The sequence below is a fragment of the Rhineura floridana genome, chromosome 1 (genome assembly GCF_030035675.1).
Source record: "Rhineura floridana isolate rRhiFlo1 chromosome 1, rRhiFlo1.hap2, whole genome shotgun sequence".
NCBI lineage: Eukaryota > Metazoa > Chordata > Lepidosauria > Squamata > Rhineuridae > Rhineura > Rhineura floridana.
In genome coordinates, this window is record NC_084480.1 from 301,284,338 (window position 1) to 301,293,274 (window position 8,937).

Sequence of the window (8,937 nt, forward strand, 5' to 3'; positions counted from 1 at the left end):
CAATAACTTATTTGTCCTTTGCATCTGGCAGTCTGAAAGCCTAGTCCAGGAGCTGTTAACTTTTTTGGGCCATGGGCACATTTGCAATGGGAGAAACTGTCATGCCCCCCCCCAAGTACACCCTGCAACTTGTTCTACTATACAAACATTTCTTTCAAGCTTAATTTCAGCAGGAGGAGGGCTGGGAGATGTGACCCTGTGGACACCAGGGAAGGCCTCTGTGGGCACATGTGCCCATGGGCACAACACTGGGGACCTCTTGCCAAGTCCATGCCTGTGAAAGTAGGTATTCTGTTCCTATAGGATAGCCCAGCATTTTGATTTGGAGTGAGTTTTGGTAATCAGGGAATGATGCTTGTGCATTATTTGTGTGTGGTGTTTACTTGAGCATTTTATTGACCTTGTTAAACTGGAGCTCTCCTGCCCCAAGCTGCTTCCCCGTTGCACAGATTGGGTTCCAGACGTACTTTTGAAAACTGCAGTTGAAAAGTGACAATCCCAGCCTGCATCTGTGTTAGAATTGCTTTTAATATGTTTTCTTTAATAATATGTTTTTAACTCTTTTTAAAAAAAAAATAGATTTTTTTAAAGCTTTAAAAAAATGTTTTTAACGTTGTTTTGTTTTAATGTACTTTAAGGTCTTTTTATGATGTTTTAAAGTGTTTTTAGCATTTCAGTTTGCTGCCCTGGGCTGCTGCTGGGAGGAAGGGCAGGATATAAATCAAATAATAAAATAAATAAATAATAAATAAGCGCAGAAAGGCTAAGCACAAAAAATCCAAGGCTTCAGAAGATGTATTATTATTATTATTATTATTAAATTTTATTTATACCCCACCTTTCGGCCAAAGGCCCTCAAGGCAGCTTACAAGAAAAATAAAAACAGGTATAAAAATACAATAATATACAATCTAAACAATACAATATACGAAAATTAAATTAAATAGAAACAACATTATCAGATGTAGCAAACTTCCTGTCTGTCTTAGAGATGCAAACAACCTATTCTGACATTTTCTCATACTCGGTAAGACTCTTGGTGTGGTTGCACAGAGGGATTGAGGAAATATATTGCCATCTATTAAAAACATTGTTGGGTGTGAGATCCCATGGAGAACCATTATTATTCTCATAGGGTACTTGTATGTACCCTATGTAGAAACATATATAAAAACTAAGCAGAGATACCTGGTTGTAAATTTGTTGGCTATGGCAGGACTTCATTGGCAAGATAAAGCAAAATCAATTGCCAGAAGTCGAGTTTTTGGAAACACAATACATGGTATATTATGTTGATTTACAAACCTGAAGGGATATATCTTTCCATATGAGTGTCTCTGAGCTCTGAGATCATTGGGGGAGGTCTGTTTCTCGGCCCCATCACCCTCACAGGCATGTCTGGTGGGAACACGAGAGAGGGCCTTCTTGGTGGCTGCCCCCAGGCTCTGGAACTCACTTCCTAGGGAAGGTTAGACTGGCTCTCTCCCTGCTGTCCTTCTGTCATTAGGTGAAAACCTTTCTGTTCAACAGAACAGACTTTTAGCAACAGACTGCAAGGGCTATTAATAGGATGCTATTTTACGGACTTTATTTTGTTTTTTAATTGCTATGTTTTAAATGGTTGTAATTCTACAGATAGTTTAATTACATTTTATTTATAACTTTCTGTATGTTTTACTTATATGTTTTTAACTGTGTTTGTTCTAATTTTTTTAAGCTACCTTGAGTCCCAGTTTTGGAAAAAAGGCGGGATATAAATGAATAAATGCAATAACAAAACCATCTGATTTAACTTCAACTATTGTTGGAAAAGGAAAGTCTGTGCCTGTCATGGAATTACTTTTTTAGATGTTTTTAAAGTTTTTTTAAAAAAATATTTTGTTTTAATATGCTTTTAAAAATGCTTTATTTTAATACGTTTTTAAAGATGTTTTGTTTTAATATATTTTAACATCTTTTGTTTTTAAGATGTTTTAGAGTGCTTTTCTTTGCCGCCCTGGGCTCCTTTAGGATGAAGGGCGGGATATAAATAAATAAATATTTCAGGGGAAATGTAATTGGTGCAATGGAGCCTAGTACTGGAGTGTCTTCTGGAAATGGCAAGACAAATAGTACCAATTCTGATGTGATTCCTTGATATGGACTAATGCTGCATAATAATCGACTCCCCCAATGTCACTTTTCCCACTGTGTTTGGCATTTTCTTTGGGTGATAGCCAGTGTTAGTCATACTCAGAGTCGATCCATTGAAATCAATGGACGTAGGTTAACTTATGGCTATTGATTTTAACATGTCTGCGCTATGACTAATGTTGTATATCAGCCTTTGCCTTTGTTATTTTAAACATATTAAAACACACACACTTGCTGTTTCTTTGTTCCAAAATGAACCCATGATATATATTTTTTCTTTGACAAAAGAAGCTATCAGGGTTTATGTGTAATAGATAGCCTTTTTATTTATAGATAGCCTTTCTGGACAAAGTCCTCTCAAGACAGCAAACAACAATATAAGTACAGTTGCAACAACATAATGACATTGTATTATGCCACTTTGTGAACTTCTTTTCCTGAAAGGTGATGTCCTGGCCCAACCCGTTGGAATCAGACTCAGACTCGCTGGTGTATCTTTCTCCAATACGTTTAATGAAAAACTCCAGTTTAGAGCACTTCATGGAATAGCTTACAGGTCACACGAGATTCTGCAGCTCTACATGGCATAACTAGGCATGTCTGCTCAACATAGTATGACTACGTTGTCGCAGCAATTAGACACATCCCCTTGCAGTCCTTAAGTAAATTTGGGCGGGTTGTTTCTACTTGCTTGAGGAAGGTGTCACAGAATGAGAATACATGAGTGCATGAGGGCTCCTCTGAATTTGAAAAATGGGAGCCATCTGAGCCTGCCACTGCAGTTGCCTACAGGTCTGGGGTGATGGGGGTGGTGGCACTTCATGGAGATCCTCCTCCTGACAGCTGCAAGCTCCCAAATCCTCTTTGCGAGCAACTTGCCTGCATGCAGGGAAGCCACTTACAAAGGAATCATAGAATCATATAAGGGGCCTATAAACCCATCAAGTCCAACCCCCTGCTCAATGCAGGAATCCAAATCAAAGCATTCCCAACAGATGGCTGTCCAGCTGCCTCTTGAATGCCTCCAGTGTCGGAGAGCCCACTACCTCTCTAGATAATTGGTTCCATTGTCATATGGCTCTAACAGTTAGGAAGTTTTCCTGATGTCCAGTCAAAATCTGGTTTCCTGCAACTTGAGCCCATTATTCCATGTCTTGCACTTTGGGACGATCGATAAGAGATTCCGGCCCTCCTCTATGTGACAACCTTTCATGTACTTGAAGAGTGCTATCCTATCTCCCCTCAGTCTTCTCTTCTCCAGGCCAAACATGCCCAGTTCTTTCAGTCTCTCCTGATAGGGCTTTCTTTCCAGTCCCCTGATCATCTTTGTTGCCCTCCTCTGAACCCGTTCCAGTTTGTCTGCATCCTTCTTGAAGTGCGGAGACCAGAACTGGATGCAGTATTCAAGATGAGGCCTAACCCAGCAGTAGGGTACCCTCTTGCTTACCAGCTGATAAATGGGAGGATTCACCCTGTGTCACGCTGGACACTGCTCATTCACAGGCGGCTGCTCTGCATGCAGAGAAGCTGCTCAAGAAGGAGCAGCAACAAGCAAGGGGCAGGATGGAATCCTCCCATTTATCAGCTGGTCAGCAGGATGATTCCATCTAGGACGGTGCTGGTTGTACCCATCTGCTCTCATTCAGGATGGGGAAGGAGATGTTCCCATCTGACCCTATTTTTGTTTTTTAAAAAACCTTTAGTCTCACCCTCTGAATAGCTTCAGGGATGGATCTGGGGCAGGGCGAGTGATCCCCTCTTTGGGGCAGGGTGGCTTGGCTCTCCCCACGACCCACAGATCGGGGTCATGAGGCAGAGAGGGAAGTATTTATTAGTATAGTATAGTATAGTATAGTATAGTATAGTATAGTATAGCATAGCATAGTATAGTATAGTGGTTAGAATGTTGGACTGGGCCTGGGTGACCAGGGTTCAAATCCCCATTCACGCACGAACCTGCTGGGTGACCTTGGGCCAGTCACAATCTTTTTCAGCCTGACCTACCTCACAGAGTTGTTGTGAGGATAAAATGAAGAGGGGAAGAACCATGTACAACACATCGAGGAAAGGTGGGATATAAATGTAATAATAAACAAATACATTGTTTTGGGCTGGCTGAACCATATTTTACCGTTTTTCTGTCTACTTTTTATTATTTTGGGAATTAATTTGGAATTAACGTTAACATAATTTTATTTATACAATTCCCAATTAATTCCAATAATAGTAATAAAAATAGACAGCTTAAAAATCAGATTCAGCCAGCCCAAAACAATTTTCAGACTGCAGCAACTAAATCAGCAGCATGGCCAGTTAAGTCACATCTGTTAAAGGCTATCAAAACATACAGTCTTCAAAGCCTTTTTAGAGGCCAAGACTGAAGATGGCTGATACAGGTGCTCCATATGGCGAGGCCTATGCATATCCTGTTCTGCTGGGGTTTGGATCTCCCTGGCAAAGTGATAACAATTATCAGAGTCTCACAAAAGCACCAGCAGCCTGCAGCAGCTCCCAGAGGGCCCTGTGGGCTGAGCTTTGGAATATGTTGTCTTAGCAAAGGAATGGAGCATCTGAAGGCTGGCAAGGCCTTTCCTGCGAGTGGCTGCACGCCCCTGTGAGAGCTGCTTGCAGTCATTAAAGGACCTGCAACGGATTGTGCGGCTGCATGCTCCTGCATGGCTGTAGAGCAGGAGAACCTACAAGGGAGTTATCAATGGAGTTGGAGGATGATGGGAGAGCCACATGCTCAGGCTGAGAGGGTAGGGACACTAAGGGCTCCTTCTTGAATGGGATGGCTTGAAATGCATCTTAATTCAAGTGCTCCTCGGGGTGATGCTGGGATGTGGATGCAGGGCACTTGACAATTTGTATATAAAGCTGATTGCCGCAATCTTCCCTTCCTTTGCTGAGGGGGGAAGAATCATGCAGATTAGGTACCAGCTTCCACTTACATTGCCTGGCTTGCACATCATGCTTCGTGTCTGCTCCATCAACACCATGCAAGGAAACTGGGCAAATGTGTGAATCAAGTCCCATGTGGATCACTGACATGGGGAAAGCTGTATGGGGAGTAACATCTAAATAATGCTTTTAGAACTGATTCTTCCAAAAGAGAAGACTGTTTAATTTATATAGCTTCGGAAAAACAGCTAAGTGCAACAGGGCAGAAATAGGAAAGTTCATAGCTAAGTGCAACAGGGCAGAAATAGGAAAGTTCATAGCTAAGTGCAACAGGGCAGAAATAGGAAAGTTCATCTGACAAATGACAAAAGCTGGATTTTATTTTATATCATTTTTTAAAAAAAACATCCTATATCATATAAGCTTTTGGCTCTTTGTGCATGATGAAATGTGCCTCTCTGTCACTCTGTTACATTGATATGATGACCTGACCTCACTCTTTCCCCTTCCCTTGCCCTGCAATGGCATTAAGATGTTGAAAGATGGGTATGGGGGAAAGAGAGAGAGGAAGGAGGATGGGGTAGGAAAAGCTAGAACTCCCTAAGACTTCGACAGTTTTGCAAAACATATCTTATGTTTGTTATTTGTTACAGCTGCTGCCCTTCCCTTCCTGTCCTCTACCTCTGCCTTCCGTCATTGCTTGTCCTGTCCTGTCTGTCTTGTGCTGTAAGCTGTTTGGATCTGGGATACATCATTGCCAAGTAACTTGCAAAGTGCCATCTGTCTCCATGATGTCATATAAATATGGTCCTGTGAAAACTGTGAACTTACATTTCATAATTGCAGCAGCATCAGAGAGAAAATCTAGGGTTCAGAGAGAGATGGACGAGCTAAGGAGGAAGAGGGTCAAGGGAAGGGACCAGCAAGCTCTGCTTTCTGTCTAGGGCAAGAGGTTTCCAGACTACTTATGTTAAGTCTTCCTTCGGAGGTTCAGCTTCCTTCAAAGTCTTGAGGGAGGGGTGATGTTTACTGCCCTATTCAGCGTACCCGTTCTCATTTTTTTAAAAAAAAATCTATATGGGAGGCGCTCGTCCATAGAACTGGGTTTCTAAATGCTGTGTGTTAATCCAACAACTCATAACTGTCATCCCATTTTAGTCATGTGAATCAGCTGTAAGACAGCAGACCTTGGAAGAGTACTGTAAGGACAGGACTTTGCGGCAAATGCCAAGGGCTCCACACAGCAAAATGAGTAGTTGTTATTTGCCTTCAAGTCGATTATGACTTATGGCGGCCCTATGAATCAGCGATCTCCAATAGCATCTGTTGTGAACCACCTGTTCAGATCTTGTAAGTTCATCTGTGGCTTCCTTTATGGAATCAATGCATCTCTTGTTTGGCCTTCCCCTTTTTCTACTCCCTTCTGTTTTTCCCAGCATTATTTTCTTTTCTAGTGAATCAGGTCTTCTCGTTGTATGTACAAAGTATGATAACCTCAGTTTCACCATTTTAGCTTCTAGTGATAGTTCTGGTTTAATTTGTTCTAATACCCAATTATTGGTCTTTTTTGCAGTCCATGGTATGCACAAAGCTCTCCTCCAACACCACATTTCAAATGAGATATTTTTCTCTTATCCACTTTTTTCACTGTCCAACTTTCACATCCATACATAGACATCAGAAATACCATGGTCTGAATGATCCTGACTTTAGTGTTCAGTGATACACCTTTGCATTTGAGGAGCTTTTCTAGTTCTGTCACAACTGCCCTACCCAGTCCTAGCCTTCTTCTGATTTCTTGACTATTGTCTCCATTTTGATTAAAGACTGTGCTAAGGTATTGATAATCCTTGACAAGTTCAATGTCCTCATGGTCAACCGTAAAGTTACATAAATCTTCTGTTGTCATTACTTTAGTCTTTTTGACGTTCAGCTGTAGTCCTGCTTTTGTGCTTTCCTCTATAACTTTCATTAGCATTTGTTTCAAATCATTACTGTTTTCTGCTAGTAGTATGGTATCGTCTGCATATCTTATTGATGTTTCTCCCTCCAATTTTCACACCTCCTTCATCTTGGTCCAATCCTGCTTTCCATATATGTTATGCATATAGATTAAACAAGTAGGGTGATAAAATACACCCCTGTCTCACATCCTTTCCGATTGGGAACCAATCGGTTTCTCCATATTCCGTCCTTACAGTAGCATCTTGTCCAGATTATAGGTTGCTCATCAGGACAATCAGATGTTGTGGCACCCCCATTTCTTTTAAGGCATTCCATAGTTTTTCATGATCTACACAATCAAAGGCTTATGCTGTAATCTATAAAGCACAGGGTGATTTTCTTCTGAAATTCCTTGGTCTGTTCCATTATCCAGCGTATGTTTGCAATATGATCTCTGGTGCCTTTTCCCTTTTTAATCCAGGTTGGACGTCTGGCATTTCTTGCTCCATGTATGGTAAGAGCGTTTGCTGTAGAATCTTGAGCATTACTTTACTTGCATGGGATATTAAGGCAATACTTCAATAATTACTGCATTTCCTGGGATCCCCTTTCTTTGGAATTGGGATGTATATGGAACGCTTCCAGTCTGTGGGCCATTGATTAGTTTTCCATATTTGTTGACAAATTTTTGTCAAAATTTGGACAGATTCAGTAGCTTGTAGCAACTCTATTGGTATGTCATCTGTTCCTGGTGATTTGTTTCTTCCAAGTATTTTAAGAGTAACTTTCACCTCACATTCTAAGATTTCTGGTTCTTCATCATACAGTTCCTCCATGAATGAATCTGTCATCCTTGCATCTCTTTTGTAGAGTTCTTCAGTCTATTGCTTCCATCTTCCTTTTATTTCATCTCGGTCAGTGTGTTCCCCTGTTGATTAATTTCCCTTTAATTTCTCTAATCTTTTGGAATAGGGCTCTTGTTCTACCCTTTTTGTTGTCCTCTTCTATTTCTATACAGTAACTATTGTAATAGTGCTCTTTGTCCCTACATACTAATTGCTGTATTGTTCCATTTAGGGTTCTAACTGTGTTTCTATCTCCTTTTGCTTTTGCTTTCCTTCTCTCTTAACCATTTAAGAGTTTCTTCAGTCATCCATTGAGGTCTTTCTCTTTTTAAAACCAGAGGTATTGTCTTTTTGCATTCTTCCCTTATAATCTCTCTGACTTCATTCCATAGTTCTTCTGGTTCTCTGTCAACTAAGTTTAAAGCCTCAGATCTGTTCCTTGTTTGATCTTTACATATAATACATGTGACCACTTAAAGTAGGGCTCCCTTGAAAGATCAATCTAAGAGTCTACATTTACCTAACTACCACTACTACTATGATGATGATTGCTCAGTGTCAGAAGCACAGAACTAATAATTTTAAAAAGTGTGCCTGGAACTTCATTCTAGAACTCCCATGTGTTGACCACCTTTCTCTGTTCTTTTACACCAGGCTTTCCCTATCAAGCTGTTTTGCTGTCCTTCCATCTCTCTTCTCTCTCCTCTTGTCTACATCCTCTACTTTCCCTACAGCCCTGGTCAAAAAGTAAGTACATTGTAAACTCAGTGGTGGCTAATGCCCTTTAAGAATCTTAGGGTTGAAGGCAGGGAGCCCAAACAGTAGGTGGCCAGACAGAGCCGATGACAAGCAGAGCAAACTAATTCTAGTTTTGCCCCTGTCCTCCTCTTTGCTGAGTTCTACAAAAGCAGCAACATGGACACTAAGGAAGCTAACAGTCAGTGCCCACCCCTTGGGCTGGAAGAAAGCCAGCAGGTTGGGAGATGAGGCAGCTGAGTGCAAATTATGTTTATGCTGTAAAGTCCCATATATATCAATGGTGCTATGTACAGAATAAAGCTATCTTTACTTTTCTTTTAATTACAAGTTTTATTAAATACAAAATCACACGATA